Raw genomic sequence first — 13,460 nt, 5'->3', positions numbered from 1 at the left:
AACTACCAAGCCAGTCCACCCACACTCCCCCTGGTCCACCCGGGCAGCCGACTGCAAGGCCGAAAGCCCGAAAGCAACGCCCACAAGCACGGAGACACAAGCACCACAAGAGAAGGCTGACCGCCGGATCCTCCGACCTTCCTAAACAGGGAGAACTCTCGGGCCCCAGAAAAGGCCAAGGATGCCAGGAGACACAGGCCTGCACACCACACCAAGGCTGGAGTGACACTCTCACCCACATCAGCGCAACTGCGGACTCCCGACCAAGACCTGAGGATGAAGGAGGACTTGACAAAATCGGCCTGCCAACACGAAAACCCAGATTCCGCTTGCCTCACACATGTGGTATTGGCTGATATAGACTTACAGACTATACCTGTGTCATTCTCTTTAGTTGTTATTATGGCATTCAGTTTGAGTTTTTGTTTAGTTTAAGACGCAGAGCCTGTTATCAAAGACATAAATAATCTTTACATATACTCCCCCACTAGCTTGCCAGACTAGCACCTTATAGCCAGACAAAATGTTTCACACGCTTGGTGGCCCTCTCCCATCTGAGATACGCTTCACCATCTCAACATAAAATGTTTAACCCATCATAACCCACTTGTGCAATAGGCATCCAGAGTCAGGCTGTACGCACACTTACACTTGCATGCACGCGGGACGACATACTGGTATAGTTAGACGCAACCCGCTCTACTAACCTAGAATGTGCCCTCACAAGTGAATTTCACCAGTCTGCAAACCATGTAGCATGCCTATCAAGCACACCCACGGTGTCAGGTCATAAGGGAACCCTCAACGCTAATTATAAGGGACCACACAGTGACAACACCAGATCAACCTGCCACTACACTCCTTAGAAGGTTCCCACACCATAAGTAACTACGACTTGTTACAGGCAACAACGGTTCAACGGGGAAGCACACCATCGGTGACCATAGCACACCTAGCCTACCACTTCTTACTATGACAGAGCAGCAACCTAGATAAGCGTGCCACAAACACAGGTGGTTATGAAATCTTTTGTTCGATTTATGTACCACTATGAATCTCCTGACACTCCACCACTAGCTGAAGCACTCACTCACTCACTTATTCCCTGCATAACGTTACTAACAATGTGCAGGACTGCTATATGAATATAACCCTACAGTATAAGCATGATTATATTATATAAAACTGTGCTTTTATTTCCTTTGCCATGATGTTGTATAACAGTTTTGTTTATATCGGTTTGTTGTGCTGTTGTGGCTCTACAGACCAAATTGTAAAACCTAGCACGAAAAAATAAAGAATAAAAAAAAAAAAAAAAAAAAGAAAGATGAATGCGAGACATTAGCATAGGGTATGTGTTTTCTTAAAGCGATATGGTGTGAGTTGCTTCCAGCACCATCTACACCAGATACATGACAATTGAGAGGTATGACTGTTTTAGCGTTTTCTGTCGATACGATTCTATAATTAGGTCCATCCTAATTGTCAGCCTCAGGCCCAATGGGCTCTTACTCTGGCCCTGATCAAAATCCAGCACTCCACAAATCTCATGGGAACTCCAATAAGTTTAACTCTGTCTATAGACTTTATTTGATATTCAGACAAGATGAATATGCAAACTATTTGTTTGAGAATTTTCTATCAACTTAAAAAAAATATATATTATTTTATTTTACAAATTATTGTAGAAAATGCAATAATTACAAAGACAAACTTGGCAAAACAATTTAATAGGGTATTGCATTTAATTGGAGTCTAACATATAAACCACTAAGTTGATCTACTGTATGCAGGTACTGAAAATATATAATATTACAGGATATAAAGTTCAAGAACTTCGAGTCACGGCTGATGTAGCAGCACATAGTCAAAGGTGAACTGAAACATTTTGTCAGGTGCAGAACTCTCAGCTCTTTTGGCACGTTTGCCTTTGAGAAACATTGTTTTATTTTTAAGGGAACAACATTTTTACGAAAGGTTGTACCACCTATTTATCCTAATAGTATTTTGAAGTAAGAGGGCGGGATGCAATCATGTGGTAAAGAATCTTTGTTTTTATTGTGGGGACCTTGGAACGGAAGTGAAATAAGAATGACTGACTGTTGTATTGCAAATCAGTGATGCAGTGGATTGACTGTATTTATCTTTCAGTTTGTGAACTGGTTTATTTCCCACAGGGTGTGCATTTTTTGATTTCCTCTACAATCTTTCCTCTCACGCACTCTTTTCTTTTAAAAATGTCAAGTTTTGTAAAGTGCTCTGGGCAAGTAATGCTAAAGTTACTCTAGGGTGCTCTGAGGTACTCTAAACACCAAAACCACTAAGCTTAATATAATGTTCTTGGTACCTAGATGCTGTACTTGCATGTTGAAAATTGTAAGCGTTACCATTTGTGACAAATGGCAAAGTTCACATTTGCCAGTCAGTGTGTCTCTAGTGGCATTGTACCAGTCACTTCCTACTGAAGACTCTAGAAAATGTGTAGTCCTAACATTCAGCATCGTGGCAATTGCGAACACAGTTAGGTCTCTTTATAGAGAAGTATTACAATGCTTCTCTATTTGGAGACCTAACTGTGTTCGCCATGACGCTGAAAGTTATGACTGTACATTTTTTACAGAGAATTCTATGAACATAGTGCAATAATTTTTGTACATGCACAGCATGTATCTAAAATAGAGGACACTTATACATTACTGGAAAAAAGGTGAATTTTATTTTTAATTCATAAGTGGGGTTAGACAATCCAAGAAAAGTCTAACATTCTAAATACAAATATGTATTTAGAACATAAGAGTGTTAGCGGCATAAAAAAAACCTCTAGTAATTGACTCCTTTCAATGCACTCTTGGATATTTTGTTCAGTGCTAATTTGCATGATACCAACAGACTTAACATCAAATAATTCTTTTCCACTTGTTGCACCATAACAAACAAATTACTGACATTCTGGGAGATACAAATTCTACTAGAATTATCAAAGTGCATCAAAATTATTGTATCATCTTGCATAAAAAATGAAAATAACTCCTACATATTTTATGTATGTTATGCTGGTACAAACACCCAGTTGATTGGCTTGGATTGAATTTGCTTAAACATCTTTATGTACTTTCAACAAATTTGATAAATGATGCGGAGGAAATGTCAACAGAAAATACTATTTAGCATGATTTATGTGAAACATGAAGATAGTAAGGATGAAATCGGAATATATTTCACAAGCAGATTGAAACATGCAAATGACTATTTTAAAATGTATATTTGTGCTTGGTCACTGATGATGAACGAAGGAAGATTTTTTTTTTTCTATAGATACTATTTCAGATAATCATCCTCTCTACATATGAAATGTTGACATCTTTCTTACCGCTAGCTTAGAAAAGATAAGTAGGATGGTGGAAGAGGAAAAAAAAAAAAAAAAAAGAAAAATGACGCATTGACAATTTCAGGGAAGAAGACATTATATTTCAAGTGAAAACATTTTACTAGGGTTTATTTTTATAAATAAATTAATTAAGAATTATAAAAAATGTACTAAAAATTGTTTTTATTTTGTGATACAAAAAAAGTCAGTATTTTCTTGCTTTATAATATGCTATGTGAGAGATATAACTAAGGTTGGGCAAATGTATCCTCAATCCCCCTGCCCTCCCCCCCCCACCCCCCCACCCAAAAAAGGTTGTACTCAAAATAGGATATATCTGCCAATATATTTACGTTTGAGTGTAACCGCCAGTCTCCTACTTCCACTCTGTGGACAGTAGTTTGAAGCTTGATTAAAGACACGTGATCAAGTCCCCTGACCCATACTGTGAACATAGAACTTGTCTCTCAACTCTTCCTTAGTTATAAAATGTATACTTTTGAAACTCAAGTACAGTTCTAGATATTACAATGTCAGTAGTACACCCATGCACCATACTGTATCTTCATCAATAATATCCAGAGGTAATGATCGTCTTAATGTTCAATGAATGATAATTATTTGATCAATTTTGATTGGATGAAGGATTAATTTGTCTAAAATAAAATCTGTTATTCCAACAGGTAGTATTGGTAATGCTGTACTCGCCATCCTATAGTCTTCTCAAGGCTAAATTTCTCAGATATCCGTTATCCATAATCTGTATCCTCATCACAGTGAAAATCAAATCAGTTTTGTAGATTTTTTACTTTCAGTTGGTATTAACTATTTTTGGCATTTGTCAATGCAATTTGATTTTTGATCTCATCTACACTATTAAAATATTCTGAGTAACATTTGTTGATGCTGCTTTTCTTTCATTTTGTGACTTTGAGTGGGTAAGAATTTTATTTAGTGGCATTTAATATCTCACTCCAATATCTGAAATAAGATAATTGCTACACTGAGTTCCTATATTCAAGAAACTACTTCTACAAATTGGACAAGTATATTTAATAATTACCCTCTTCAGTATTCTTTTTTTGAATTATATGAATTATATTTAGCCTCTTCAGTATTCTGTGCCACTTAACCATCTGTCAGGATAGTTTGTTGAAACTTTACATTTTTTCCATGTAATATAATTTTACACATATTTCTATGAGGAAAAAAACAATATATGTATATATATTTATTCATTTCAGTAATTGTGGGTAACCCTTTATTATTATTATTAACTACTCATACACACAATATGGGCAAGTGGTATGAGGGGACCATAGGACAGGTAATTCCATTAGGTATTCAGTTGTTATTTTGACCCTCAGAGACACTACTATTTTTTTTTTCATATTTATCATGATGAATTTAGATAACATCGATTCTGCAAGTTCCTCATGAGGTTACTTGTGAAAGGGATAATATTTTCTAGATTTTCATCTTCACAAGGCCACCAAATATGTGTGGAAAACATTGTTCATTATTCCCATTACACATTTTGTGCCTTGACCTTAATGCATATGATGCATATAGCTTTTGTTGTGCTCTTCTGCCCCCACCCTCCTCCTTCCCCACATTAATATGCCAAGATTTATTTTGCTTGTTTGTTTGTTTGTTTGTTTGTTTGTTTGTTTGTTTGTTTTTCTGGAGGAAAAAAAGCAGACTTTTATTTTCCATCTGATAATTCATGTATGTTTCTCCCTTTGGGATCCAGAGATCATGTGTATTAGTTCTTTTTGAGATTGTTGTTTGCAAATGCCTCTGTTAATAAGTGGCCCCTCATGACTTCCTCATGGGCTTCCAAAACTATGAGGAGAACGCTAGCCAAAGTATGTAACTAAGTTTACAAAAATATATTTTAGGTATCACCTAAGTGTCTTGGACTAAATGTTAGTCCAAAAAGAAATTATCAGAGCAAGGACATCATACTGACTTGGCTGTGGTCTGACCATGTCATGCGGTGAGCCATCTGTTCATCGTTCTGAATAATAATATATTAAACGCTATTGTTATAAGCTTTTTGAGTGATTTAAAATAAATTTGTGGATAAACTTTTATAATGTGGTTTTGTTATTTTCAAAATATTAAAAATATATCAGATATAAAAAATATGTACAAATATTTATAAAAATATTAAAATATTTGTTTAAATATTAAGTCACTTTAAAAGTTTATCCAAAAATATTAAATCATTTGAAAAGCTTATTCAGAAATATTAAATCAAGATTTTCCAATCGAGATTACATACAGCGGAAAAAAAAAATGTAAAACTAAGAAGAGTACCTCTCCAGTAGTCAGTCTGTTGTGAGTATAAAATTTGGGGAAAATGTAAAATCCCCCTACATGAAGTACTGCTGTGCAATGTATATAGTGAAATATTAAAGTCCCTGCTAGTATAAAAAAAATTCTCTACAGGAATCTAGTAATTGAAATATCGATCTATGGGCATTTTTTTTTATCAGGAAAATAAACGTTAGCCAGTGTGCATCTGCTGTAGTCCCTCTCAGAAATAGATACCAGACCATAGGATCAAGGCATATTAATGGAATGGAATGTGCTTAGCTCTACGTACTGCACCACCTTTGGCCAAGGAATCCAAGTTGTGGTTAAAGAAGCTGTACAGGAATTTATGATTATGTAACTGTGGTCTGCATTCCTGTTACAAGTGAGTCCCTTGTATAAAGTTATTATGATCCAGTCTGGGTGTTAAACTCTCTTAACAATAAATGGGAGGAACATTATTTTTGCAGGAGAGAATTGAGATTCTGTAGGAGTGGCAGGCTGTGTAAAGTCCAATCCCAGAAAAATATTTTATGCATTGACTTAATGGAAGAAAAAAAAAAGAAAGAAAAAAAAATAGAAAAGAAAAAAGGGGGATAAAAAATATGAAAATATCTGTGAGTGAAAGAAAATTGTCCTTGAAAGTAAAAATTCTAAATAGAATTAAAAATATTTTCCGTCCTTCACCACTAAATAATAATGTAATAATGTAATTAGATGATATAACCAACTTGACAAGTTAGCTTTAATTTTATAAGGTTAGTCTTAAATTCACATAAGCTGACTAGTCAAAAATGTCTTTAACAAGCTTGATGTCAGTTAAAAATGTAAATTCTGAAAGTGTATTGTTAATTCACCTTAACAAGATTGTCATTTAAGGTGCTTAACTAATCTAAAAGTACTTATTAATTCCCCTATTACTCTATGTTTTAATTAATTTTTTGAGTATTTTTAATTTCCCAAGATAAAATAATCACTAGTTTAAAGTCTAAATTCCTATCATAGCTTACAACATTAGGAGATAAAAGCCAGCGTCATTTTTCACAGGTAATATAATATAACCATTGGCCTGCATTGTTTTAGTCAAAATAAATTAACCCAAGAGACGCAAAAGCCTTTCTTGGGCAAAATTGTTCTTAGCATGCACCCCCGCATCCCACAGGCTGTTAAAACTATTCAATAGATACATTCTTCGACTTAGATTATTAAAAAAATATTTACATGTATTCTAAATGAAACCAGTTGTGGGCACAGCAGGGTGGGCCAGAAGATTTAACACAACGAATTCTTGTAAATCACAGCAGGGCGTAGGATAATATCTCTTTCTGGTTTCTTGAAAAAAAAAAAAACTATGCACTGACTTATTTTAATTAGTAAAAAAAATCTGCTTATGAAACTAAATAGGCTGGTTGCAGTATATAATTTAATTTTTAAAGAAGTCTCGAGATATTTAGAACAAAGTATGTTATTTAATACATTGTGTTAATACAATACACATATCAGCTGGCACTAAGCAGCAGCAGACTGCTGAAGATATGATTTTGTTGTTAAATTATTCATCTTTTTATTTTTAGATGGCTCATCAAATGCACACTAGAAAATATGCATAGGTGGTATAATGCGTGGGCACTTATTGTTTATTTTACCAAAATATATACATCATCCGAAGTGTAACAAGACTCTCGAGGCAAAGTGGATGCTCTGCATATTAAAAGAATAAAAAAAAAATGTAAGCTTTAATGAAAAAATACATTGTTGGCAGTGTCTCGTTTTATACAATGTATGTATTCTACCATGCTTGTGGTCCGGACATAATAAAGTGGTTATATAATATAGAAAATCCTGGATTCAGTATTTTTCTATGGCAAAAGAGTGATTTAGGTTTGTTGACAAATATAGAGATGTTCTATGTATAGAAACTTACCCACCCACCATATATATAGCAAGTTTTTCTTTTCTGCTGATAAAGTAACATTTAGAATAAAATGTATAGTCAAACTGATTTTTGGGATCAAACATAGGTATGTTTTCTATTCTTACCACTGCCATGCTAGTGATTTACACACAGTTTAATTATTCAGATGCTTATTACGTTCTACATAATGAAATTTGGCCCCTCATATTTTGTTCCTACATGTACAATGCTGGCTGCAATTATAGCTGCAGATATCTGTTTATTTGATGAATTTTGCTTCTTCTGCATAGTTTGATAAATAAGGAAATAAGTCAAAACCTACTTTATATACAGTAATTAAAGTGAAAAATCTAGTCATGATGCAAATCCTTAATTGGACTCCAGGAGAGATATGCAGAATTTCTCTTTAATAATATGAGATGACTGGGGACAGAAAAACAAAGCACACTAAAATATGGTTTAGATGTACAATTAATCACATAACAGAAAACAACCAATTTAGCATAGCTCATTCAGTGACTCTCACGACACAGGTAATGTTCTTTTAATCATGTGCAGCTGAAATAAAGCCCGATATATATGCTGATCTTCCATGAGAACCTTGCTCTTCAGTCTCATTTGTAAACAGAGGCATTTCAGAATAAAATGCTCACACTATTTAATGACAAGTGCACGTGAGATCAATGCTTCAGTTGACAATTAGCAAAATTACTTAAAAATTAATTCTTAGACATGTCCCCTTAATTTATATCTTTATCTCTTTAATTTTATTTTTTTATTACTTTTTTTTTTTTTAACCATAAGTGTTAGCTAATTGAGCAGTGTAAACATAGCATGGTTTTGATCTCTATAAATAAAAATATTTTAAGTATAAGTTGGAATGACCATTGGAAAAAAAAAAAAAAGTCTATTAAATGTTACCGTTTATATATGTATTCATGTCAGTCGAACTTGGTCGGGTTTATAAAGGCAGTTGGCCAATGTTGAAATAAAAGGTTTCAAACTTTAATGATATGCATATAAAAATTTATTGGGCGTATTTGGTTAGTCTAGGTATGTTGGATATATTGCGTATTCTGAAAAAGTGCACATTAAAATGAAGAACTTGGATTGTGGGAGAACAACGTTAAAAATATATATATTTAGCTTTTTTATGTCTCTGTTGTGTTCTACATAGCTTGAGAAGCTGTGTTTTGAAACTCTTTATAGACTATTTGTTTTATAACATCACAATGGTGATTTGAGCTCTGTTACACAGATGTGTCTACTGGTAAAAGAACATGACCGCAAAGCTTCCATGCTGAGGGAACATGAAATCAGAGAAGCTTGATGTCTAGTCTATATATCACAGTTGAAACTCTAATTCTACATTCTAATAAGGGAAAAGGACAAGTAACATACGTGGTTCCGTGATAATTTTATATTAAGAATCATACAACAATCTGATGTAAACTAAAAGCACCTGCTAAACATAAAATATATTAAAGTGTGCTTGTGATAAACAAATATTTTTAGATGCCATGTTTGATGAAAGGATATTAAAATATTTATTCAAGTGGTACTTTTGCATATAACATTTTATTGAGGGTTATGTATGTTCAGATGTTCTCCAAATGTTTTCCAGTATAGTAATGGGGTGAGTCACCCAGTAAGGTAGAAAACCAAAAAGAGATTTAGCTTTTTTCAAAACATGTGGGCAAAACCTGAGTCAAGTCAGTTTAACATTCGCTATTCTGCTGTGTAGTATCTTGGTCCAAATTACATAAAAAAGCTAAACTTCAAGAGTCAAACCAATCTATAAAGAAACCATAATCACATATGGATTATGAAGACATACAAGTATAGCAAAGGGTTGGGTAACATCTTTTAAACGTCAATGTTGTAACAACATGTCAAGTTGAATAAGAACACATGTCTATATTTTTTCTCTATTTATATGGAAAACTCAAACCAATTATGTTTGTGAACAAACAAAACAATCCTGGATAAAAGAGACCATCAAAGTAGTTAGCAAAATAGCTGGATGACAAAATGACCCATTTACTCCAATCATTATAGCCCAACTTCTCAGCTTAGCTTGAACAATCATTCCTAATATTGATTATTGTTAACTAAATTCTGGCTAGATGTCTCGGACTCCTTCATAGTTGGCCCTCAATGAATTTCATCTGCCATTTTTATTGCTGAACTAAATATCTAGGTCATTTTGACAGATCTCAATGTTTTAGAGAAATATGTGTTGATGTATCCTTTATTTCTATTTTTGTATGCATATTTTTTCAATAAAATATCATCCTCATTTTTTTTTTTACAGGTTTCTGATGTGTTTAGTATATTAGAGGTTGTTCGTCAACAACAAAGCTGACCTTTAAGTGTGCATGTTTAATGAATGTGTCCCAGCTATGCTCCACTTTAAAATAACGGGATGTAAAAGGGTGCAATTATCTTTATAATTGAAACTATATGACTTATCTAGTTACAATCACTTTGCATCTGACAGGTGATTAATTAGAACAAACTCGAGTATACTTACTTTGATGATGAAAACAATATTTGGTATGCTGCATCCACCCTGCCCAACTGAATACTTTTTTCTACAGTTAACAAAATGATGGCATACATAGAAATGCTTCTATATTTTTTTAATTAATGATACTCCATGATTGAGTTTAACAAACGTATGTTATCTGTTGTTTTCAAAATTAAATCAAAATAAATAAGAGGCACCTTGTCAGCTTTGTAATTTCTATAAAATGGAAATTGATTAAGTGCCTTTGCCATTAATGATACATTACTAGTCAGTTTTTGGACTTTGTCATCTATGTAAGTAAGCTTAATTTGAAGTTACATAAACACTACAAAGATAAGACCAGCCCACTAGGATTTTTAACGCAACACTCTGATGAATCCCCAAGAGTTCACATGAACCAGGTACCTGTATGGAGAAAGAAATGAAAAGGGTTAATTTAACAACTCATGTTTAAACAATTCCTTTTAAATTTATTACATGTTCAAATATGTGTAATAGTTAAAAAATGTTAATGTGTAAAAGTAAGAGTTTGTTTCATAAATCATTTGTTCTTTGTGTGTTACAGTTAGTTGTGTGTCTTAGTAGATGTTAAAGATATAACTATGTGTAATGTCCCTATTCAGAATCAGTATTCATTTTGTTGACTAACAATTTTAGTAAGATTTTAGTTGACTTAATTTTTTGAGATTTAGTCGACTAAAACTAAAACAATTCAGATGACTAAAATGCGACTAAAACTAAAATGGCTTTTAAGTCAAAATACTATGACTAAAACTAAATTGAAAGTTGATGCCAAAATTAACACTGCCTTTGTGCAATGGTGAAAGGGGGGAAAGAGACAGACCAGGGCTTGAGAGAGAGACACCTAGAGGGGCTGGGAGGACACAAAGAGACACAGAGGGGGAGACAGATAGAGGCTTTAACTAAACCCATTAGATTTTAAAACCTACTGGAGATTTAGTCGACTAAAACTAGACTAAAACAAAAAGAATTCAGATAAACACTACAAAGATAAGACCAACCCACTAGGATTCCACAGAACACTCTGATGAATCCCCAAGAGTTCACATTAGCCAGGTACCTGTATGGAGAAAGAAATGCAAAGGATTACTTTAACAACTCATGTTTAAACAATTCCTTTTGAATTTATTACATGTTTAAATATGTGTAATAGTTAAAAAAATTTAATGTGTAAAAGTAAGAGTTTGTTTCATAAATCATTTGTTCTTTGTGTGTTACAGTTAGTTATGTGTCTTAGTAGATATTAACAATATAACTATGTGTAATGTCCCTATTCAGAATCAGTGTTAATTTTGTCGACTAACAGGTTTAGTAAAATTGTAGTCGACTAAACATTTTGAGATTTAGTCGACTAAAACTAGATAAAAACTAAAATAATTCAGATGACTAAAATAAGACTAAAACTAAAATGGCTTTTTAGTCAAAAGACTAGGACTAAAACTAATTGGAGATTTGCCGCCAAAATTAACACTGCCTTTGTGTCTTTGTGAGACAGACCAGGGCTTGGGAGAGAGACAGCTAGAGGGGCTGGGAGGACACAAAGAGACACAGAGGGACTGGGGAAGGGGCAAAAGAGACAGATAGAGGTTATAACTAAACCCATTAGATTTTAGTTGACTAAAACTAGACTCAAACTAAATAAATTCAGATCACTAAAATATAACTAAAGCTAAAATGGCTTTTTAGTCAAAAGACTATGACTAAAGCTAAAATGAAAAATTAACACTACCAAAATTAACACTGTTCAGAATACATCTAAATGTATGTGCATGTTATTTACCAAAAGTCCCAATTGCTCTTTATAAACAAATGTCTTTAACCCCTTAAGGACCAAGCTTCTGGAATAAAAGGGAATCATGACATGTCACACATGTCATGTGTCCTTAAGGGGTTAATCAGATTAATCGTATCATGGGAGATTTGTTCCAGTGTTATGTCGTAAAAGTTTTCGAAAGTTCTAAAAAGAAAATGGACAATCACCATGGAAACTGATGGACCCAGCAGGTACATTCCATCTGTGACTTCTCCCCTTTTACCTGTTTGCACCATAATTTAGAACAGAATACTTTGATAAGTCTTCCCTATTGTTTGACTGAAATGCGTGCCACCTAAAATAAGTGACAACGGGCATCACAGCTTTCATTTTCCTCCCTAAGTTTTGTGATATTGTCCTTTGAGAAATTATGTTAAATGATAACCATTCTTCCTTGTAGAATGATGCTAAGGATGCATGAGCACATTTGTACTGTTGACTGAATATAGCTCAAAGGTTGCCTCCATATTCATGTTCAACTCTTAATAAAGTCAAAGAAGAATGCTAATTTACCTAAAGGTCTATTTATTATAATGATAAAATAGGGTTTAGAAAGACAAATTAGTGCTTAATAATCAGTTACATGCTTATTCTTGAATTTTCAATATACTCTATATTATGTATTGATTATACCATTTTTTTATTTTATTTAAACGCTTTCTTGAACAAAATAAAATAAAACACACTACATTTATGGAATTAAAAACATCAGGCATCTTACATTGCCAACAATAAAATAATTTGGATTAAAAACCACGTCTTGGCTATAATAGTTGACAGAAATGGAGCAATGCATGTAAAACATGATAGAAAGTATTTCAATTAATTTTACCACTAGCAAGTGTGATTGGGCAAAGAAAAAGCATATTTATGGTTTCCAATGGGCACATTACCATGCTATGTTTAACAAACTTTTCTTTGAACCTTCAAAAAAAATCCAATAATTCAGTCTATATTTATCAAGTTATTAGGAGTGGTAATTTTTCTTTTTACTTTCTCTACTCCCTTGTGCACTTTGAACAGTTCTGTTGCCTAACACCACCAGATACTTGTTTGTAATGAAAGTGTATATTTGAATAATGTTATCATAGTTGCTCAACGGTGCCTTTTTCTAATTATAATGTTTCTGACCATTCTTTATAATGAAAAGCCAATTCCTTTCTTGATTTTGTAACCTCATGTGATTTACTGTTCTATAAATGATAATATCTCTCTGTGCACTTCAAAAGATATGGTTGAGACACTAAAAGAGGAGCAGTGAAGGAATGGTCACTCATAATCCACTCAAATTATAACAGTATCGGGGCAACCAAATTCCCCCTTTTAAACAGAGTGAAACTGACAAGGACCAATCAAGACTAAAGAGGGGGCTAAGAAGACGTTATCCAGAAGAGCTGGACATTTTGCTTAGACTGGTGAAACAGAGGAGAACATAGAAAGTGAACCAACATTGAATACAGTGGGAGGAAAGGCATAGCATTTACAATGTGGAGCT

General features: G+C 33.6%; 1 long non-coding RNA gene across 2 annotated transcripts in view; it reads right to left on the bottom strand.

Annotated features, from left to right (window-relative positions):
- Positions 1-8,519: 8,519 nt before the first annotated feature.
- Positions 8,520-13,460, bottom strand: part of LOC134585567 (uncharacterized) — a 106,476-nt gene continuing 101,535 nt past the window's right edge. For both annotated transcript variants that reach the window (XR_010086529.1, XR_010086530.1), the window contains exons 2-3: positions 11,154-11,212; positions 8,520-10,536 (exon numbers count right to left, since the gene is read on the bottom strand). This is a non-coding gene — a long non-coding RNA (uncharacterized LOC134585567). The remainder of the gene's footprint in view (positions 10,537-11,153; positions 11,213-13,460) is intronic.

This window comes from Pelobates fuscus, chromosome 2, assembly GCF_036172605.1.
Source record: "Pelobates fuscus isolate aPelFus1 chromosome 2, aPelFus1.pri, whole genome shotgun sequence".
Lineage (NCBI taxonomy): Eukaryota > Metazoa > Chordata > Amphibia > Anura > Pelobatidae > Pelobates > Pelobates fuscus.
This window is presented reverse-complemented; position numbering and strand designations above follow the sequence as displayed.